The following is a 22,311-nucleotide window of genomic DNA, read 5'->3' as shown; positions in this document are numbered from 1 at the left end:
CACGCCCCTCGGTGCTACATCCCGCCTCCTCCATCTGCCTGAACCAATCAGAGGCTAGGAGCCCGAGTTACTGAGTTACCCCACAGCGACCGCGAGTCTCGGAGGCGGGAGGACCGGAAGTGGGCTTTCGTGGCTCTTCAGACGCTGAACAGAGGTGAGCTGTGAGGCCCAGTAAGGGTGGCTAGTCTCGTTGCTATGGAAACAGCCAGTCTCAGCGCCCACCTACCCCCCCAAGACCCGAGGCTGCGCTGCGCAAATTGCCTCCCTGGTCTTGGTCCCCGAGTGAACACCCGCTCTCCTGGCAGAGACGCTCAGAGTGCGGGTCCAGGACCCCCTGCACCTTGTGCAGACGCGCCATTATAATGCTCTTACACTGCGTGGAACTGGTTCGTTTGCACCTGTGTGTTTCTAATAGATTCAGGTCCCTGAGGGCGAGGACCGTACCATTTTTGCCTTTGCATTCCTAACGCCTCTCACACCTAAGACAGGAATCAGGGATGAGGAGACCGAATACTCCCCAGTAAGGTGATTCAAAGGGAGAGTTTACATGGAAGCAAAGATATGTCCTTCCATTTGGACAGACTACAGAGGCTGGGAAGCATAACATGATACCAAGAGCTACTATTTACTTAAAGTTCACTAGGTGTTGAGCACTGTGTGTGAATTATTTCACCTATTGCAATTTGTGAGGTACGTCCTCTTACCCTCATTTTACAGGTTAGAAAACAGCCACAAAATTTAAGCAGTTGGTAAGGGGATGCATGCGTATTTAAATCTCCGTCTGTCTGAATCCAAAGTCTGTTTGTAACGAGAATCCCATTTCTTTAAGTTCTTAATATCTTTGGACACACACATTTTTAAGCCATTTGTTACAATTGACAAATTGCCCTCCAAAAAGATACATCAATACCAAAATCAGACAAAGCTAGTACAAGAAAAAACTGCAGATCAGTATCCCTCACAAACACAGATGCAAAATCTAACAAATTAGCAAATCAAATCCAGCAATATATAAAAAAGATTAAGACACCATTACCAAATAGAATTCAAACCCAGAATGCAAAGCTCTTTTAATATTAGAAAATTAATCAATTTAACAAGCCATATTAACAATATAAAAAGTGAAACCACATGATCATATCAATTGATGCAAGAAGCATTTGACAAAATTCAACAGCCATTGAATTAAAAAAAAAAAAAACCTCTCAGAGAACTAGGAATAGAAGGGAGCTTTTTTAACTTAAAGAGCATCTACAAGAGCATGTAGTTACATAATACTTTATGGTGAAAGACTGCCTTCTTTCTAAGATCAGGAACAAGACAAGGATGTCCACTCTCACCAGTCCTATTTAACATTATACTCAAAGTCCTAGCCAATGCAATAAGATAAGAAAAGGAAACTTTAAAAACATACAGACTAGGAAGAGAGAAAACTCCCTATTCACAGAAGACATTGTCCATACAGAAAATCTGAAGAATTGACAAAAATGACGAAAAGCCTCCTAGAACTAATAAGTGAACATAACAAGGATACAAGGTCAACATACACAAATCAATCATATTTCTATATACTAGTAATGAATAATTGGAAACCAAAATTGAAAACACCATACCTCCCAAAAGCTATATTTGTCAATTTTATTTGTGTTAAGTTTACGTTGTCCTAAAAATTGTACCAATTCACATGCCTGCTAACACTTACCATGTTCTGGCCAATTTTGGATATTGTTCTTTATTTTTCCAGGCATCAAGCCATTACAAAATAAGGTATGTACTGTTTTATGCATACAAAAGAATACATGTTATGTGTTTATATAGTATTTATGTGCAAGTTATGAAACATGACAACAAAATGAACATACATGAACCCATCTCTCAACTTAAAAACCAAGATTCTTAAATACATAGACATAGAAAGTAGAATGGTGGTTTTCAGGGACTGGAGGGAGGCATAAGTTATTTAATGGGTACAGAATTTTGGTTTCACAAAATAAAAAGAGTTCTAGAGATGGATGGTGGGTGGTAGACGTACATTAATGCCACTGAACTGCACACAAGGGTTAAAATGGTAAATTTTATGTTTTGTGTATTTTACCACAATTTTTAAAAATATGTGCTATAAAAAAAAAAAAAAACACAACCCTGAAATACTTCCAAAACCATCTCATTGACGTGTGTGTTTGTCTACCCCATTTCCTTTTCTTCTCGAATACCCAAGGATAACCACTGAATTTTGATTGATTTTGCTTTGTTTTATTAAAAAAAAGTATTATATATTTATAATCCCTAAACAACATATTGTTTAGTTCAAACTGGTTTTGAGGGGTTTTTTTTACAAATGGCATTATAATGTAATTTTCTACAACTTGCTTTTTTCACTTGATATGACATTCATAAAATTCATCCATGTTGTTACATGTATCTGTGGTTCTCTCATTAGCACTGCTGCATAATATTCCATCATGTGACCCTACCACAGTTTATGTATTCATTTTCCTTCAACAGATATTTGGGTTGTTCCCATTCTTTCTGGGGGGTGGGAGAATATAAACTATAAACATTCTTTTTTTTTTAATATATATATATTTTTTTATTCCACAGAGATAGAGACAGCCAACGAGAGAGGGAACACAAGCAGGGGGAGTGGGAGAGGAAGAAGCAGGCTCCTAGCAGAGGAGCCTGATGTGGGGCTCGATCCCATAACACCAGGATCACGCCCTGAGCCGAAGGCAGACGCTTAACCGCTGTGCCACCCAGGCGCCCCTAAACTATAAATATTCTTATGTATATTTTGGCATACCTAAGTAGAATAACTAGGGCATAGTCTATACGAATATTCAGCGTTACAAATAGTGCTTGTCTTCCAAAGTGGTTAAATTAATTAATGCTCACTCCAGTAGGACATAGAGTTCCAACTGATGTACCTCATTACCAACACTTGGTATTATCAGTTATTTTATTTGGGGGAAATCAGATAGATATAAAAGGATGTATCATTATGATCTTAATTTGTTTTCCTGATTACTAATGAGGCTGTTAATTTTTTTGTATGTTTATTGGCCATGTGTTTTTTTTTCCTCGTTTGTGAAATACCTGTGTTGTGTCTTGCCTACTTTCTTAAAAATCCTTTTTAAAATAGACGTGTAGGAATTCCTTATATATTCTGAACACTAATCTATTTCAGTTATTTGTTCTATAAATATCTTCTCTCAGTTTGAGGCTTGTTGTTTTACTCACTTTGAGATGTCTTTGACATCTTTGACATCTCAACCTTGTCTTGTATAATTAATGCTTTTCATGTTTTGTTTAAAAGATCCTTCTCTGATATAAAGGCTTAAAGATAATCTCTTATCTTTTTCTTCTAAATAATTAAAAAACTTAAATTTACAAGTAATTTTGAGTTACTTTCTGTGTAGGGTGAAAGGTGGGAATCCGATTTTCTTTTCTTTTTCCGTTCTTTTTCCATTGATTTTCTTTTTTCTTTTTTTTTAAGATTTTATTTATTTGAGAGAGAGAGTGAATGAGAGAGCTGGGGGAGGGGTAGAGGGAGAGGAAGGAGCAGACTCCCTGCTGAGCAGGGAGCCTGATATGGGATTTGATCCCAGGACCCTGGGATCATGACCTGAGCTGAAGCAGGCATTTAACTGACTGAGCCACCCAGGTACCCTCCATTGATTTTTAATGCTACCACTGTAATATGTCAAGTGTCTATAATGTGTGAGTCTGTTTGGGGACTATTTTGTTCCATTGTTAAATTTGCCTATCCCTTACCCAGTATCACATTATCTGTTTTACTGTTGTCTTATTTTATAAAAAGTCTTGCTATCTGGTAAAAACTTCCTTGCCATATTTTTTTCTTAAAGAGGGTCTTAACTAGTTTTGGGCCTTTGCTCTTTCATATATATTTTAGAAATAATTTGTCTTTTCCTCAAAAAAAAAAAAACCCTAAAGATTTTGCTTGGAATTACTTTAGAATTACTTTAAATCTCTAAATTAATTTAAGGAGAATTGACATCTTTAGGATACTGAGTCTTCCTATCCATGGACATGGTATATATCTCTCCACTTATTTAGGTCTTCTTTAAGGTTGTTTGGTAAAATTTTATAATTTTCTCCATATAGGTCTTGCATGTCTTGTGTAAGATTTATTCCTAGGCACCCTGTATATTTATTGCTGTTGTAAATGATTATCATTCTTTTTCATCATTGCCAAATTGATAGGGAAAATACAAAAATTCCTTTTAGTTTGCATTTCTTTGCTTATTAATCAAGGCGAACATTTTTTTCATGTTTATTTGCCTTTGCATTTCTTCTCTTATGAATTGCTGGTTCACATGGTTTGCCCATTTTTTCTAATATGATACATGACAGACATTCTGGTTGCCTACCCGATATCCATTGCTTTCTTCTTGCCTGCTAAAAGAACTGATTTTGTTTGGTTTCTACCCACAGGGAAAGTGGTTTTAGCTTATGGGTAAATCCTGATGGGTCTAAGCCAATCATGGCAATTCCTTTCTCCTTAAAAAAATTTTTTTAACAGGTTGGTGTTGGGTAACCTATTTTCTAGCCAGCAGGATGTGAGGGAGATCTGTTTGGAAAAGTTTCTTTGTTCTTAAGTAACAGAGAATACTACTTTGTCTCTTCTATCTCTGATTGTCTGAGACATGATGCCTAGAATTACTGCAGCTATCTTGTGACCATGAGGTCTCAAGATTGAGGATAAAGTTAACATGCCAAGGATGGCAGAACAGAAAAATAGAATCTAGACTCTTGATGATATCAACACTTAATGGGTATTTTACTTATATAAACTCTTTTCATTCTTACAGCAGTCCTATGAAATAGATACTACTAATATAACCGTTTTCAAAATAGGAACCTGAGGCATAAATAGGATAAGTAATTTGCTTAATGATACACACCCAGTAAGTGGAAGAGTTGAGATGTTAATCTTGCAGTGTAGCTTCAGTGCCTGCTCTGTTAGTCTGTGTACTGTGGTGCCTTTTATAAAAATTGTGTGAAATCAATAAATGCAGAAGTTGCCCTACTTAGACTTCTTAATATATAAAGTGATAGATTTCTCTATTGATAAAATTTTGAATTTTGAGTTTTCTGTCACTTGCAGCCCAAAGCATCTTGATATTGGGTATTTCATCTTCTAGTTGATCTGTAAGGTCTATTTATATATTAAAGATACAATCATTTGCAATTTGTGTTGCGATATTAGTAGTTTTAGAAACTTTGCCCAATTCTCATATATAGCTGTGGGATTTTAAATTGAAACACCTTTCAGTAGGACAGTTTAAAAAAAATGCAGCGAAAGACTTTAAAATGTTCATTCATACTCTTTAAACCAGTTTGTCTAAGTCTAGAAATTTATCCTAAGGAAATAATCAGAAATAGGTACAAAGATTTATCCATAATCACATTTTCACTTTATTATTTATAACATAAAAATCAGAAGTATTCCTGTGTATTCAAAATTAGGAAATTGGTTTGGAAATTATGTACCACCATCCACGTTTTAGAAGAATATTTAATGACATAGGAAATAATGATAAAAATTGTTGACAACATATTGTTAAGTTTAAAAAGTAGGTTGCTTGCAGTCACTCTGGAAAATAGTTTGGCAATCCTTTCAAAACTGAAAATGGATTTATAATACAATCCAGCAGTTGCACTCCTGGTCATTCATCCCAGAGAAATGAGCGCTTGTGTCCAAACAGCATGAATGTACATAGCGGCTTTATTCATAATAGCCAGAAACTGGAAACTTTCCAAATATCCTTCAATTGGTAGATGTTTAACAAACTGTGGCACATCCATAGCATGGGATATGGCTCAGCAATAAAAAGGAACAAACTGTTGATATCTACAACAACTTAAATGAACCTCAAGGAACTTACGCTGAATGAGACAAGCCGATCTCCAACATGTATTTTCACATAATGCCATGTATGTATCATTCATGGAGTAACATATATAGAGAGATAAAGAATGAATTAGTAATTGCCAGGGGTTAGGGATGGGTGGGGAGCATGAGACGGGTGTAGCTACGAAGGAGTGACACAAAGGATAGTGCAGTTGAGTCTCTGGATGTTGTGGGGGTGGGTATGCAAGGCTACACATAATAAAATGTCATAGAGCTACACACACGAGTGCATGTGTAACTGGTGAAATCTAAAACTATGAATTATATTGATGTCAATATTTTGGTTTTGACATAGTACCACAGTTGTATAAGTTGTTACTATTAGAGGAGGTGGGGAAAGGGCGCACGGGACTTTGGTGTACATTCCTTTCAACCTCCCGTGAATCTATAATTATTTTGAAATAAATAGTTAAACAAAAACTTCATAAACCAGGATTTATAAAATAAAAGCATCTATTTAAAAGAAAATTATAGGGACGCCTGGCTGGCTCGGTTGGTGGAGCGTGCGACTCATCATCTCGGGGTTTTGAGTTTGAGCCCTATGTTGGGTGTAGAGATTGCTTAAAAATAAAATCTTTAAAAGAAAATGATAATGGATTACATTACATTACTCTAATTGTTAAATGTCTTAGTGCTAAAATAGATAACAAAAGAGACTGTTTAGGGGCACCTGGGTGGCTCAGTCATTAAACGTCTGCCTTCAGCTCAGGTCATGATCCCAGGGTCTTGGGATCGAGTCCTGCGTCAGGCTCCCTGCTCAGCGGGAAGCCTGCTTCTCCCTCTCTCTCTGCTTATGTTCCCTCTCTTGCTTTGTCTCTCTTTGTCAAATAAATAAAATCTTTAAAAAAAAGAGAGAGAGACTGTTTAAAGTGCAATTTTCCAAGAAAGCAAGATGCAAAAATAGTGTATTTGGTACGATCTCAATTTCACTTAAAAATAATTATACATTATTCATATGTATTATATATAAATATATATTTACACATATACACACCCACACCTATATATATATATATGTGTGTGTGTGTGTTTGTGTATGTATATACACACATATACACATCATATATGTGTGTATGTATATATATATATATGGGTGTGTGTGGATACCTGTGTATGTAAATGACATACCAAGATGTTAACAGTGGCTCTCTCTGGATAGTATGATTACAGGTTTATCAGAGACCCCTAATTGCCTCATAAGCCATTCTTCTATAGTAATAGAGTTTTGGCTTGGCTAATAGGCATCCAAAATAAAGACTACATTTCTTAGTCTCCCCAGCAGGTAGGTGTGGCCCCATGACTATGTTCTTACTATTGGGATAGTGTGGAAGTGTTGTGTTGCCGCTTCTGAGAAACTTCCCTGGAAGATAACTGGCGTGTGTCCTCTGGCTTCTTTATCCCTTTCTCTTTCTGGCTGCCTTTCTGCTCTGCCAGCCTGGATGATGAAAATTCAGGCCACACTGCAGGGATGGCAGAGTAGTGAGCTAGAAGGACCCTGGGCACCCTATGGCCTCTGTGGAGCAAAACTATCATATCAGCCTGGACTTTTCAACTTCATTTAGCTGCAAGCAAAATAAACCAGTCTTATTTGAGCCACTGTTACCTTGAGGTTTCCATCATCTGCAGTCACACCCAGTCCTACCAAATACAAGAGTGATATTTATGTTCATTTGTGTTCTGTATTTCCCAAAATTTCAACAATAAACACATCCCATTTATAATCAGAAAAAAGTTATTTGTAAGAAAAATAAATTCTTCCGTCAGGCCCATTCTCTCAACCAGGAATATGATTATGTTGACCAGATCTTCCAGATTTTCCCAGTGTCCCGATTTCAGACATTCTGGCTAATTGCCTGCAAAGTTATCAGATCACAGTTTCTGAACTTAATTTGGAGGTAGGGTGATTATGATGATAATTCTCAACTGTGAGGAGGGAGGCTGACCAAAATGTTTGCGTCTTTCTCCTTCTGTTCCAAAGAATCTCCTTTATGCCATCAGATCACTTCCTTTTCCTGAAAGGCTTTGACTCAACACTGCGGCATGTGAATGCACTACTGTTTTTATCCTTCTCTAATTGTTTTGGTGGATAAGTCATGTCTCTATGCAACCTGAGAACAAGTGCTATTGTCACGGACACCTGTTGTTTTTGTCTGCCCTGCACCCCCTTTCCTCTGGGAATTGTCCCTCCTCGTGTCATTCAGGTGGAACTATCAATCTCAGGGCCTCCTAGCCACAGGGATGGCACACCACCCAGGTCTGGGCAGTGACCCCAATTCCACACTGTATAGTCATCAGTCCTTCCCTGTGATTTGCTATACAGACCCCAGAAGAAAGCAGGTTTCTTGCCTTTAGATCATCTGCTATAAGGAGGTTGGCTTGGGACTCTTGGTGGCTAGCTTTCCTGTTTCGTGCAGGAAGCTTATCTGTAGGAAAAAGTCAGGCAACCGCTCCAGAAGAAGTAGAAGTGAACAGAGGCAAGTCCTGGAGTGAGAGAGAAAGGGCAAATGAGCTGATGACTTGAAATGAACTGATGTTGCTTTGTAGAACTAGCCAGGCTTGAAGGTAGAGCCATCCTTGGACTTCTCAACAAATCTCCCTTCAGCTTAACTTTTTGAGTTGCTAGAGGCTTCACTAAGCTTCTCTTTTGTGCTCCAGGGATCCCAACCCTCTTCTCAGCCATTATTTGATTGATTCTGCTAGACTAGAAGCTGATCTTGGTCTAAATGTAGATTTATATTTTAGTGACATCTGGCTCTGTTCTTGAGATTCCCTGCCACTTGACCTAGTCAGTTGCTAGGAATTTGGAGGGAAATTCTAATGACAAACACAGGTAATGGTACCAGGGCATGTGATTAGAAAAAAAAAAATCCCACCCTATTGTTATTAGGACTGCCTATTAACAGTTGGTCTTCATAGATCAACGTATACGGTATATAACAAATATTCGTTGAGCGTCTTTTCATACCAAGCACCATATTGTATATTGGAAAAGAGCCCCTGTACTAGGGGAAACTCAATAATAAAACAGCATCATCATTTTAACTTAGAGGATTTTGCCTTTTAGTTTATCTCTTTCAGTCTCTAAAGAGCACTAAGCAGTGAGCTGGTTCTGATCAAGAGATCAGTTATACCACAATTGATAGGTCATCATAAGTGAGAGTAGTACCAAGTACATAGGTAGACAAAAAAATAGTCTGTTATTCTGAAAAAAGAAAAATGTGGAGACTAAGGCCCACTAGCCAGTTGTCCTCTCATGCTATGTTATAGTGTTTAAATTTTGGGTTTGGAAGACAGATGAATCTCATTTCAGATCATAGGTCTGCCCCTCCCAAGCTGGGTGATCTTGTCTGTCAGTGGAAGTGATAGTGACATTTGATAAATGGTAGTGACCTCGGAGATTTAGAGACATTGCACTACTACTGATCCTGATTTTTTAAAAGATTTTATTTATTTGTTTGTCAGAAAGAGAGAGAGTACAAGTAGGAGGAATGGCAGGCAGAGGGAGAAAGCAGGCTCCCCCCCGATGTAAGGCTCCATCCCAGAACTCTGGGATCATGATCTGAGCTGAAGGCAGACGCTTAACCAACTAAGCCACCCAGGTGTCCCTACTACTTCTGATCTTTAAAGTAGTGGGTCTGGGTACCCATTACCTAATCTGGAGAATTTTTGAAAAATCTCCATAAAAGGTGATTGTAATGTACTTAATAAAGGTCTGATTATATTTTTAGAAAAAAAATTTTTTAAATTTAAATTCAATTTAGTTAACATATAGTATATTATTAGTTTCAGGGGTAGAATTTAGTGATTCATCAGTTGCATATAACACTCAGTGCTCATTACATCAAGTGCCCTCCTTAATGCCTGTCATCCAGTTACCCCATCCCTTCACTCATCTCCCCTCCAGCAACCCTTAGTTTGTTTCCTAGAGTTAAGAGTCTCTTATGGTTTGCTTCCCTCTCTGTTTTCATCTTATTTTATTTTTCCTTTCCTTCCCCTATGTTTCTCTATTTTGTTTCTTAAATTCCACATAAGAGTGAAATCATATTGTATTTGTCTTTCTTTGACTGACTTATTTCACTTAGCATAATACCCCCTAGTTCCATCCATGTTGTTGCAAATGGCAAGATTTCATTCTTTTTGATGGCTGAGTAATATTCCATTGTATACATACACCACATCTTCTTTATCCATTCATGTGTCGATGGACATCTGGGCTCTTTCCATGGTTTGGCTATTGTGGACACTGCTGCTATGAACTTTGGGATGCAGGTGCCCTTTCGAATAAGCATTTTTATATCTTTTGGATAAATACCTGGTAGTGCAATTGCTGGGTCATAGAGTCATTCTATTTTTAGCTTTTTGAGGAACCTCCATACTGTTTTCCAGAGTGGCTGCTCCAGTTTGGGAAGTTTGCATTCCCACCAGCAGTGTAAGAGGGTTCCCCTTTCTCTGCATCCTCGCCAACCTCTCTTGTTTCCTGAGTTGTTCATTTTAGCCATTCTGATCGGCGTGAGGTGATACCTCATTGTGGTTTTGATTTGTCTGTCGGTCTGGTTGTATTTTAAAGACCCGATACACCAGCTTTTATTTCTAGAGCTCCCCTCTTTCAAGAATGAATGAGTTATTGCAACTACCTGAGATCATTTTAGAACAGCAACAGACCTTGAGTGAGGCTACGTCCCAGCCAAGAAGCCTGGGCTCTCCATCCGAGTAGCTTCCTGTCACCCTTGGTACATCGTGACACTCAGTGATTAACCTGCAGACAGAGGCTGCTGGTAGCTGCCAGAGGCTGACCCTCTTCCGTCTGGCTCCCCTCCTTCCCTGAAATAGTTTCTATCCCTGGTTTGATGTCTGTGGCCCACAACATCTTTAAAAACACACAGTCATTGTCTAGCTTCAGAGGGTAGTCTGATTAACTAGTTCCTAACTGGAGTGGAAAAAGAAAAGGTGGGGGACTTCTCAAGTGTGCTGTCTACATTGTGCAGAATGCCATGGGTCGGAAGAACTTAGTTGACCATTGAGATCAGAAAGTGCTTTCCAATCTCAGCTAATTTCATTTCTTGGGGCTTGTGTATTAAGAATTACAGTGTCTTCCCCTTATTAAGCATTCACGTGTGCCAGAGACTATATATACTACATCTAAATCTTCCAGGATTCTACAGTGGAGGAAGCCAAGGCTTGGAGGGGTTACAGACATTCCCAGTCATACTGCTAGTAGAGCAGAGCCTAGGTTCTAGCCCAGGTTTGTCTGTCTCCAGAGACCTCCCTGTGCCTCCTAATGCCACATCATCCACACCCTTCCTGTTAGAATGGCAGGAGTGCCCTTTAGGGGTCAAACAGGGGCCAGGTTTCCAATAGTCCCTGAGGCCTCTGGGTTCTTAGGGAAATAAGCTCTGTGTCCCTACTCTGTCACATGAGTGAGGAGCCGGTGGATGAGATTGGAGTCGGTCCTGAGAAAGCTGAGTAGCAGGCCTCTGAGAGGTGTACCCCAGCCTTGCCAGGATGCCCAGCACACACCTGCAGGTGCTGGGGGCTGGAGAGGGAAGAGCCCTGCTGGGTTCTGGATCTGCCTGCCAGCCCCTATGGCCTGAAGGGAAGACTGCATGGAAAACTCCCAGGGTTTACAGGCCTTAGCCTGGGGTGGATGACTCCGTAGAGCCCAGTGGCCAGTTGCACCCCGTGGGAAAGCCTTGGCCCTGGCCTGCCTGGGAGCCACGGTGGTGCCGCCTCCTGCCCACGGCTTGGCTCAGCTTGGTTCAGCGGGTTCCCAAGTGGCTTGACTTCCTCCCCTATACCTCCCCCCACCCTGCAGTCTCCAGGGAGCCAGGGAGGCCACTGTCAGAATTGGCTGTCAGTCCCCCAGTCCCCAGGCCTCTCCAAGCCCCTTCCCCACACACCTGGGAACCAGGTTTCCCCAGCGAGCAGGAGGGGACCTTCCAACCTCCTGAGAGTACCCCTGCCCCTAGGTCTGTTTAGGGCTGGCAGGCCCCATCCCCACTCCTTCCGCTGCACGCTGAGGCTCCACTGTAGGCTGCAATAACAGGGCTTGGGGTATGGGCTGTTGTTTTTGCAGCTGGGCTGGGGCGGAGCGGCAGCGGGAAGGCGGCATGGGTACTGACCGTCTGAGAAAGCCCCGAGCCCACATTCCCACTAGAGCAGGGACGGCCCAGACAGCCCCTTCAGGCTAGTGACTGCTGTGCCTGCAGAGAGGCCCCTAGGCACGGCTGGAGCGTGGGGGGAAGGCAGAGAGAGAGGCCAGCCAGGAGGGGAACAACAACTTGGGGGGACCCCAAGCCTTTCTGAGCCAGCCCTGCCCAGCAGGCTGTGCTTCTCCCCTCATTTCCAGCTGCAGCTGGACCGAACCTCTCCCCCACCCCACCCCCACACATCTGGGAGATGCTGAGCAAGCTTCCTTAAAACAAACAACAAACAAAACAAAATATGTCATTTACTAGGGGCACATGTTGGAAACTAAAAAGAATAAAGGTCCTGCATAATCCCTTCACTCAAATATACCCATGAAGAACATTTGATGTATTTCCCTGTGACCTCTTTTTTTATTGTGATAAAATGTACATAACATAAAATTTACCATGTTAATCATTTTTAAGTGTACAGCTCAGTGGCACTAAGTACATTCACTTTCTTGTACAACCATCACCATCTCCATAACTTTTTATCTTCCCAAACTGAAACTTTGTGCCCATTAAAAAATAACTGTCCATTCTCCCCAGGCGCTGTCCGGCAAGCACCCTTCTACCTCTTGTCTCTGTGACTTTGACTCTTTTCTAGGTACCTCAGGTAAGTGGAACCATACAATCTTTGTATTTTTCTGTCTGTTATATTTCACTTAGCATAATGTCTTCAGAATTCGTCCGCGTTGTAGCATGTGTCAGAATCAGAATTCATTTCTTTTTAAGGCAGACTAATATGCCGATATATATATATATATATATACACACACACACACACACACACACACACACACACACACACACACATATATCTATCACATTTTGTTTATGTACTCGTAACATTTTTTCACATAATTAAGATTACACTTTGTCAGCAGTTAGATATCCTGATTTTTTTTACTCAAATGTTGCTATGTCATTAAAAATTTTCCCTAAACCTAATCTTTAGTGCTTACTCTTTAATTCCTTATGTGCACAGATATCCCTAATAGACTTAAGCAGTCTCTGCCATTGGCTACTGAAGTATCTTCTTTGTTTGTTTTTTATTTGTTTGTTTGTTCTTATAAACAAAACCGAGGAGAACATCTCTGCAGACATTTTTATGGGCCCTCCTTGCAGCCCTGTCTGCCTTCTGGCATTTCAGATTGGTTCCCAAGGGAGAATACCAGAGTGGAATTGCCCATCAAGGTAATAAACATTCCTCAGTCTTCTTGATAACTGTCACCCCAAACTTGCCAGGGAAATTATGCCTATTGCTCTTTCCACAAACAATGCAGGAAATCCAGAGCCTTCTCCTTCCTTCACCACACATTTGGCAAATTTCTGAGCACTCATGCACCTGGCACTGAGGAGCCAGATGGCTGTGCTCTGCCTTCTCTTTTCCTGGGGAAAGGTGAAGCCCTCTACAAACAGGGCTGCAAGGTACCCAGCCATCTTCGGATGCCTTCTGAGGCTGCTCTGCCCTGGCAGGTTGGCCTGTCCAGTTGAGGTGGCAAGTTCTTGATGGCCATGGAGCAGAGTGGCCCAGAAGGGAGCCATGTTGGGCCTCTAGCCTCCTCAGGGAGATGGCAGTGCAGAACCCGCCTGGGAGCAAAGAAGCACCTAGTAGGCTAGGGCTGCAGAGTCTCTGTCCTAGGTGTGGCTTAGGCTTGGCCTAGGACAACTCTGCAGACTCTAGTGACTGCTCAGCCAACCCCGTGCAGATAGATAGCTATCTAAATGGTAGCCATTTATGGAGGGCTCACTATCGGATAGGCCCAAAGGCTCTAGTAAGGTTCTAGTAAGGCTAGGTTCCTCTCACAAACCCTGTGCTATTGGTTCCTCTGTTGTCACCATTTTACTGACAAGGCAGCTGTGTTCCACAGCCGTTTGGTACCTTGTTCAAGGCACACAGCTGTGTGTAGTCGAGCTGGGATTTGTACTCAGGCATCTCTAAGTCTAGGCTATTTGATTTCCTGCTTCTCCTCATAGGGACTATGCTGGCACCCCAAGGGTGGGGAGGAGAGAGGAAAGAGCTGTAGATCAGTGATGGATGGTCTATGGGGTGGGGTTTGGCTCTGCTGGGCCTTGCCAAATCCTAGGCCAGAGACCCCTGGCCACTGGGAATGAGGAATGCTTCATGCCCCAAGGGGACCTGGCTGGGGTAGGGATGGGGGCAACCGGGGAGGGGGTGGCTGGGGACTGCACAACACACAAAGAGCCTGATTGTGTTACAGACTCTGCTCTTTGGGAAAATAAGTATCACGAAGTCGTCTTGTTTTGGACAATCTGGTGTCCCAGAGATCCAAGCCAAAGAAAACATGGACTGAGGAACAGGAGCCAGCAATGCTGATCCTGCAGGTGAAGCCCACGCTTCCGGGGTTGAGGATGGGAGCTCCCGTGGGTTCCCAAGCTGGAACCAGGGTGCCGATGTCCAGAGCAATCTTCTTTTTTTTTTTTTTTTAAAGATTTTATTTATTTATTTGACAGAGATAGCCAGTGAGAGAGGGAACACAAACAGGGGGAGTGGGAGAGGAAGAAGCAGGCTCCTAGCGGAGAAGCCTGATGTGGGGCTCCATCCCAGAACGCTGGGATCACGCCCTGAGCCAAAGGCAGACGCTTAATGACTGTGCCACCCAGGCGCCCCCAGAGCAACCTTCTTGCTCAAGGCTCCCTGGGGTCCGGGCAAAGGACAGGCCTTGGGCTGGGGAAATTTTTCCACAGACAGATGGGAAGAGGAGATCAGGGGAGACCAGAGCCCCCTGTGGAACCTCGGCCTTGGGGGCCTGCCTGCAGAGCGCCCTCACCACATCCAGGAAGTACTGGGAGGCTCAGAGATCTACAAATTCTGTGGGCTCCATGCCCAAGCTGGAGGAACACACATTGAGATGAGCCAGGTTGGGGGCTGGCCAGGCCTCTGGTGTCAGAGCACCCTACAAGGCAAGGGAAGTCAGCTCAGTGGGAACCCAGGCCGGGAGGGGTGATCTTTTTTTCCGGAACAGGATTCCCTGTGGGGCACAGAACAGAAGTCTGTGGGCTGCAGAGTCTGGGACGTGCCTGTTGGACTGGGCTGGGGTCAAGAGGGCGGCCCACTGGCCTGGCCTCATCGGCCAAAGCCAACACAGGAAATGCCAAGCAGACCTCAGCGTCCGGGCACCTAATTTGCTCTGGCTGGCAAAGAGCGCCGCCTCCCCAGCTCGGCCCGTGGGCAGCACTGGCGGTAGGGAGGGAACAGTGGCCTCCGTGCTCAGGGGATGCTCAGTCCCCGGGCCGTCCTTGCAGGCCCTCGGCGGCCGCGCGTCTGGAGGAGCCGGGCAAACACTCAGGAGGCCAGCAGGCAGCGCGAGGAGCCAGGCGTTACCCTGGATGGCGGCCACTGGGTTGTTGCTGGGATCCAGTTTCCCGCTCACGCTCCTCCGAGAGGAGAGCTGCAAGGGGTCAGCCCCTCCGCCAAGCCCCAGGAAGGAGCCTGGTGGGCAGACAGTTGTTAACACCGCTGCCGCCGCCGGCCACCAGGGGTGATTAGGCCGCTGTGAACGGGCCTCGCAGGCGGGTGGGGTCGGGCGGGGTCAGTTGGCCAGCCGGGCGGGCCACCGGGCGGTGGAGGAGCCGGGGATGGAACAGCGTGTGCTGCAGCCGCTCGCGCTGATCCAATTAGTTGGTGAATTGACACTCCTCCTTAATGATTTCCTTTTTGTGGCTGGCCAGGGCCAGAACTGTGGGGGTGGCGTGGGTGGTGGGCAGAGAGGAGACTTCAGCCTTCCGGGGGACTCCTTTTCAGCAGGGCACTAGCTAGGGTGGGGGCAGAGGGTCTTCATTCTGGGTGCCACCTGAGCTCCGCTCAGAACCAGTCTGCAGCCCCTTAGTGACTGATCAGCCACCCCTGTATGAAGGGATGGGCTCCTGTCTTGCCAGTTAGGGACCCTTTTTCCCATTTGCCGTGTGGAGGCTTGCAGATGCCGTCTGTTCTCCCAGGCTCAGCTGGGGCCTGGCATAGAGTAGGTTTGCCAAGGATACTGGCAACATGAGTGGGTCAGCAAGTAGATCCGTTTTCCCCAATTGGCCTGACTGCCTTGTGAGAGAATCTCTGTGATCCCCTCCAAGGTCTGGGTGGTCCTTGTGGGAACATCTTTCCAGACAGTCTTGGGAATGGAGAGCTCTCCCAAGGCCATCTGGTCCGTTCCCCTGCCTCTAAGGGCAGCATCCCTTAAGCCACCTCTGATGGACAGCTATGCCACATTTTGGCCAAGTTCCCGCTTCCGGCATGAGTGTGTGCACACGCACGTGAGCGTCCGTGCGTGTGCCTGGATGTGAGTACCTGTGTCTGCCCAGAAGGAACACTGGATGTTTTCTTCCTTGCCCATCTTCTCTCAGCTTCCCGGGTTTCCTCCTTTGGAGGTCCCAGGCAGGAAGGAGGAAAGCTAGGGGTCTGATGGGGAGGCTTTCTGGGTCATGACCTTTTCAGAGCTGATCTTGTTTATATTTCAGGCTGAGGGACAGGCTGGGCTGGCCTCCCACCTGCCTGTCCCCTCAGTCACCTTCCGAGGGGGTGCCCTAAGCCCTCTGTGAGTAGGGGATGGTCCTAGCTACTCAGGGTCAGGGCTGGGGTAAGGGGTGCCTCTCTCCCCTCACTGGTGGGCATGCTGGAGGCCAGGTGGCTGGTGGCCACAGGGGAATATAGGATGGTAGTCCTGGTGGGAGAACAGGCCCACCTAGTCGGCATTAGCAGCGCGGGCAATGGCCTGCGCCCACCAACGGTGTTAGGCAGGAAATGCCCCTTGAGGCCAGGGGAGGAATACATGTATCCGCGGTACATTAGGGGCGGAAATTCAGTCCTTCCTTCCCTCTTGATAGGTTTGGTTTGAAAACCCCTCCACTACAGCTAACCGGCCCTGCCCAGCCCAGGCCTCTAGGGCCCTAGAGCCACAGAGGACACTGTGGGATCCTGTGTGACACTGGAGGAGGGGTGCCACTTCATCCGAGCAGACCCAGCCCCCACTCCTAGCGCACTGCTTCCTTCTCACTTGCAGTCCCTTCTCCCATCCCAGCCCCCCTCCAGGGGCTTCCAGCCTCTCTCCTCTGTCATTTCCTACCTCTGCAGAGAAGAGGCTGGGAGGTCTGGCAGAGTGAGGACAAGGCCAGGCTGTGCAGTCTGGGACCGCCACTAAACCTTTCTGAACCTCACTTTTCCTCATCTTTAAAATGGGAGTGAGGAATATCCACGCTCTACTTACGGCCTTGGAAGGATATTAATGACACGTTGTTAAATCAAAACGGCAGGATATAGTCCAGAATGCACTGAAGATGGTCTGGAAGGAGATCCAGTAAACTGTAGACAGAAGGTGCTCCTGGAGTCTGGGAGTAGTGAGGGAAGGACCAAGTAGTGGTGTAGGGGCGGAGGATTTTCACTTTTACTTAATATCCCTTGATACCACTTGAATCTTATTTTGGCAAATGTGTGCCTCTTTTGCAATTAAAAAAAAAATGTAAGGGCTATATCTTAAAGGGTCGTTGCCAGTTTTAAATGTTAATGTAGTTTTGTGGAGTGGATGAATGAATGAATGAATGAATGAACGAACGAAGGAAGGCCTAGTACTTACCTAGCTTAGGACACGCTTCTCTTTTCCCCTCTGAGCTGGGACTCAGGTTCTCCCTCTCCGCTTATCCATTTTCTTACCCTGAAGGAGTTAAAAGAGCAGCACTTCCAAAGCAGTGTAAAGGGAATCCAGAAGCCCCAGTGAGGCCACAGTGGGATGTGTGGAGTGGCATGGAGGCAGCATCCGCTTGCCTCTCCTCAGTCCCCAGCCCCGCAGGCCACTAGAGCCAGCCTACTCTGCCCAGCTCAGGACCTGCTTCCAATTACCCATGAAATCTGAGCTGGAAGAGACCTATTAAAGCCCCATTTAGTTTGATCCCTCTAGGGGCCAGGGATCTTTTCCGGCGACATTCCCCTCCTTGTCTGACTGGGACTGCAAGCCCTTTGGATGTTATCTCCTCCTGGGTCAATATGTTGACAACTCCAGCTGTGACCCAGGCCACCCTGGAGCCAGAGCTGATCTAGGCCTGTTGTGGTTCAGGGGGCCCCAGACTCAGCTCCCTTCCTACTTTTGGGCTCCCTGAGATACCAGGGCAGCACAGCAGGGCTGACTTACCTCCAGCCAAAGCCCGGTTCAGCCTATACCCCTCCTTCCAGACTGGTCTGCAGGTAGCCCTGTGGTTCCTGAGCCTACCTGGTCATCCCACAGGAAGCTCTTACTAGTAGGGGCCATCTTTCACATATTCCCGGTTGTGCCTGGTACAAGGTCCCATGTTTCATAACACCGGTTACATAAGAAATAATAAATAACGGTGATTAATGACCTCCTCCCTTCATCCCTGGGCTCGCCTGGGTCAGACCTCCCAGGGAAGGCATAGGAGCTGCAGAAGGAGGAGGAGGAGGGGAGCCCAGGGTGTGTGGGGGCATTCACCCTCCCTCCCCATCCTCCCCAAGCACCTCTGAATGTCCTCTCCCATGATCACTCCCTGAGGAGCCAGAGGAAGCCACCAGGAAAGGCAAGGTGGGGAACCCCAAGCCCCTCAAGAAGGGGGACTTCCAGCACCAAAGTCTCCTCTGACCCCACACCAGGGTGCACTCTCCCATCCAGTTGGCCTTATTTCCCTGAGGACCACCCAGGTGAGGGATCTTGCCCACTAGGCCTGCTGTCTCCCTGCCCCCACCCCAGCGTTGGGTCTGCTGGGAGAATTCTGGAGCAGCAGGGAGGGAGTGAGGAAGCCACTTTGGGGCCAAGGCTGGGGCAGCCACTTGGAGGTGAGAGGAGAGAAGCAGGAAATGAGGGATAAGAAGGTTCCGGAGGAGGGAAAGATCTTGGGAGCAGTGCACGGAAGTGCGTCTGACTAGTTCTCTCCCCAGACGCCCCTCTGGGCCCCCTCAGAGCTGCAGAGGACAGAGCCAGTAGTGGGAGGGGGCACTTCTAAAGGTTACCCAGGCCAGTCCCCTGTCTTTGAAGGCATAGATTTTGTGGCCTTTGTCAATGAAGGACACTCCTTCCTTAGGTCTAGCCTAAGCTTCCTTGCTGCCCTTTAAACCGTATATCCTTGTTCCATCTAAAATGAGTTCACATAATCATGGACTCTCCCTCAGCATTAACTGGGTGCTTTTTTTTTTTTCCCCTGAAGTTCAGTCCCCATAGGAAGGAGGACCAGAGACCTGGCATCCTCTGCCGTGGCCCAGCATAGGCAGTTCCTCACAGGCTTAGGGTGGGGTCTTGTTGCCTGAGGACCAGGACAGAGCCAGTTATGTCTTGCTGGACCCCTCCTGAGCCCTCCTTGTCTTGGTTACTAGCTCAGTGGGGGACAAGGGATACTGAGGGCTGGAGGCCAGGGGCCAGGTCCCCACCAGGCCAGATCCCTGACACTCACAGCTGCTCATCACCACAGCCCAGCAGCCTCACAGGAATTCTGCATTGATCTCTGTCAAAAGTTAGGATGCAATGTACAGCCCCTCCTCATGCCCCAGGAGGTTGGGAGGTTTGCGGAAGGCAGACTGAGTGGCCTTGGCCTTCCCCGGGACCCTGGGCTGGGCAGAAGAAGGTGTAGCAGGCCACATACACCAACGTGCACGTACGGATTTGTTTGCATGTGCAAGCACACACCTTCAGCATACACAAGCACCCATGTAGGTTTCCACGTGCACACCCATGTTCACGAAGGCATGACACACCTGCTGTCGCTCATGGAGAGAGGCACATTCATTTCCACACATTTCCGAACACACCCTGTGTGCCTGCTTGCTCATATCTTCCCATGAACATATGTGTGTTCATTCACACACACTCATTTGCACTTACACGGGACATTAATGGGAGGTGGTCAGCTGCAGCTTGGTTCAAATTATGGAATACATGATGCAGGTTGATCAAAAGCCATTGGCTCTAGAGATCAGGGAGAGGGTGGAAGAAGAACCTTGGGCCCCCAAGGGCAGTTTTTCTTATACCCTTCCAAGAGCCACCAACCTCCCAAGGCCTCAAAATGCAAGAGTAGGTAGGCTTTCAGTAGGGGAGTGTGATGGTGCGTGTTGTAGGAGAGGGGATGGCCTGAGCAGGGGAGCTGAGAGGGGAAGGTTCAGACCAAGTTTGAGGAAGGCTAAGGGACCACTTGACTGGAGTGGAGGGTTCTCTGGCACAGGCTAGGGGATTGATTAAGCCCAAAAGGGCAAAAGGCTTTTTCACAGTGGGGAGCCATGGAAAGTGTTTGAGCAGGAGACTGTCAAGACCAGAAGCTTTTCTTCTCTTTGGGAAGCTTCATTCACTCAGCGCTCCGTGCTAATGAAGCCCAGAGCAGGAAATGAGTGATTCTGCCTGAACAGACGGGGAGGAGCACGAGCTTCCCGTCCGACATGGACCTCAAAGGATGGACAGGAATTGTCTAGACAAGGAAGGACAGAAAAAAGGACCAAAGCTGAACCTGGCAGCTAGGGGCTGGGGGAAGGACTATGTTATTATTCACATGTGCCCTGTAGACCCAAACAGAGGTCGTCTTGAGGAGCTGAACACAGCATCTACACCAGAATCAGGAGTGCAGGCAGCTGTGACCAGGTCTACCAGGATGTTCAAAAAGAGGCAAGTGAACAGTGTCAGATGTTACCCTGGGGCAGGCTGACCCGACCCCAGGGAGGCGGGAAACTATTCTGAAAAAGTGAGAGCCGTGGGGTGAGGACAGAGAAGGGAGTTTCAGAGCCAGCTGGCTGGCCGTCCAGAGGGACCCGCTCAGGTCCCGGAGGCACCCAGATAAAGAAGGGGTGGAGGTATGGGGACCACCTGGTCCTAATCCTTTGACATACCCCTGTGCTGGGAAACCTCACTAAGGACAGTCCATCCAGCCTCCACCCACCCATGACCCCACCATCCTGCTGAGATCCGTCGCTGAGGGGCCCAGCACTCCAGACTCCAGCCCCACCATGGCCCCATCTCCAGCCTCTGTCTCTTCAGAGCGGGAAACACCACATCCCAGCTGTCTGTCCCAAATCCACCTGGAGGCCAGCCAGCTTGGCTGAAGCCCAACTTAGTTAGGCCAGACCCTGGAGACACTGCCGGGAAGAGGCCAGGACGAGAAGGAAGCGGCTGGGCCAGAGTCAGACCCCTTTCTGGGCCCAACCCTATAGGGGTCCCCCTGGCACACCCATGGCCTTGCCCATTGCCACGTACTAATGAGCCTCTGGTGTCCTGGACTGCAGACTCTAGGCCTTTCTGTGCAGTTCTAGAGATATAGGTTACCATGACAGCTGGTGGTTGGATTCCACCCTGATTGCCAAAGGCCCAGAGGCCTGGCTTTGAGCCCCACTCAGGATAGAAGTGAATCTGTTAAGAACCCAGAATCCCATCTTGCAGACTTGAAAGCTTGTCAACAGGCTTACGAAGAGACCCTAACTCTGAGAACAACTCCCTTCTTCTTCCTGCTCTCCCATCCTTGGCAGCCCAAAGCTTGCAACAGCAACAGCAGCCCTCAGTGAGGCCTGGGGCTGCTGCCACCACTGCCAGAGGCAAAAGGCTCATGGGGGCCCAGGGCTGCTGCCCTCTCCCCAGTTCACCCCCTCATCCTGGAGTTACCAGCTCCACTGTCCTCCAGTCCCTGAACTGGCTCCTCTCTCCCTTCCCCTCTGCTTTATTCTCTACCCATTCATCTCCCAGCCGGGAGACACTCTTCTGCTGCCCATGGCAACTGGGTGCCACAATTTGTTTGCCACATTCCATGCGAATTCCCTCTTTGTCCCCTTTGCCGACCAGAGAGAAGAGCCAGAGAAACCCAGAGTCAGGGCAGGATAGAGACAGCCAGAGGACACAGCATCCGAGAGCCTGTCTCCAAGGACACCTGGGACAAGGCAGGGGCGGGGGGATGGAGACACAGAAGGGGATGGTGAGACAGAGGCCTAGGGGCGGGGGACCCCTCTGAGCAGTGCCACATGAGGAATAGCTTGGGCGCTCCTGTGGGGACTGGTTGTCAGCTGTGTGTGGGGGAGGGTTAAGGGTGTGATTCTGCAGTCAGACATGTAGGTCTGCCTCTTACAAGCTGTGTCATCTAGAGCAGGTGCCTTCACCTCTCTGAGTTTGGATCTCAGCAGGGCAAATGGGCCTATTGTTATACCCACTATTCTTGTGAGACATCAATAAGTTAAAACATCGGCAACGTGTGCGGCACATCTCCTGGCAC

At 46.5% G+C, this 22,311-nt stretch overlaps 1 protein-coding gene across 4 annotated transcripts in view; it reads left to right on the top strand.

Annotated features, from left to right (window-relative positions):
• Positions 1-70: 70 nt before the first annotated feature.
• PGF (placental growth factor) overlaps positions 71-22,311 on the top strand; it is a 48,487-nt gene continuing 26,246 nt past the window's right edge. For all 4 annotated transcript variants that reach the window (XM_045807803.2, XM_045807805.2, XM_045807802.2 and 1 more), the window contains exons 1-3: positions 71-154; positions 1,745-1,767; positions 12,667-12,733. The gene's annotated coding sequence lies outside the window, so the exon portion shown is untranslated. The remainder of the gene's footprint in view (positions 155-1,744; positions 1,768-12,666; positions 12,734-22,311) is intronic.

This window comes from Ursus americanus, chromosome 26 (assembly GCF_024610735.1).
Source record: "Ursus americanus isolate L20-20 chromosome 26, mUrsAme1.1.p, whole genome shotgun sequence".
Taxonomy (NCBI): Eukaryota; Metazoa; Chordata; class Mammalia; order Carnivora; family Ursidae; genus Ursus; species Ursus americanus.
Note: the sequence above shows the minus strand (reverse complement) of the source record. Positions and strands in the feature narration are given on the sequence as shown.